This window comes from Merops nubicus, unplaced genomic scaffold (assembly GCF_000691845.1).
Source record: "Merops nubicus isolate BGI_N331 unplaced genomic scaffold, ASM69184v1 scaffold5897, whole genome shotgun sequence".
In the NCBI taxonomy this organism is placed as follows: Eukaryota; Metazoa; Chordata; class Aves; order Coraciiformes; family Meropidae; genus Merops; species Merops nubicus.
In genome coordinates, this window is record NW_008619465.1 from 1 (window position 1) to 812 (window position 812).

Genomic DNA, 812 nt, shown 5'->3' on the forward strand with positions numbered 1-812 from the left:
GTGGGGTGGCGCTTGGGCAGGCTCGGGGACACACCTGGGAAGCTGCGGCCTTGCTCCCCTGGCTTTTGTGAACGCGGTTCCCCGTCGGCTTTCGGCGAGGCAGGTGGCCGGATGAAAATGGGGGTGGGTTAAACGCAGCGGTGTGAGTAGACGTGTTTGGTGCTCTGCTCCTGGGAGAGTTCACGCTCAGCTCGGACGCAGTGGAAGCAGAAACCAAAAGAATCAAAATTACTTACGGGAATAATTAACATTTGCAAAGCGCTTGGTCTGGGGCACCAGATTCAGCCTCTCAGTGGGGTGCATGTTCGGCCAGATAGCTTCCTGCTCCCGGATCCTGGCGGTGAATGGCTGGAGACACCAAATCCCAGGAGAATTTCTCTCCTGTGAATCACTGGGTGAAGGCAGGGAATTCCCCCTGGGAAGGCTTGGGAGCTCACGCTTCTGCAGAGGAAAGAGCTTTGTGCTGCAAACCCTGCCATGGCTGTCCTGGGCATGAGGTGTCCCACCAGTGGGACTGGCTGCTGGGGTGGATCCTGTGAGAAGGCGTGGATCCACGTGCATGCCTTTTTGTACTGTGTGGTTTTAAGCATGTTTTAAGCTCTTCCCTGCATTCAGTTTTCAAGTTTAAGTGCTCTTTGTGTCAGAATCTGCTGCATTAGTAATGTTGGGAAGATCAGTTCCTAGCTGTCCCTTAACTGGCATTGTGTTCAGACATTTTACAGGTTTTCTCGAGTAATGAAAAAATAGTTTCTGAGGCCTTCTCCATATGTGAACGTGTGATTTTTAAGCTATGGAGGGCTCTGTCATAATCC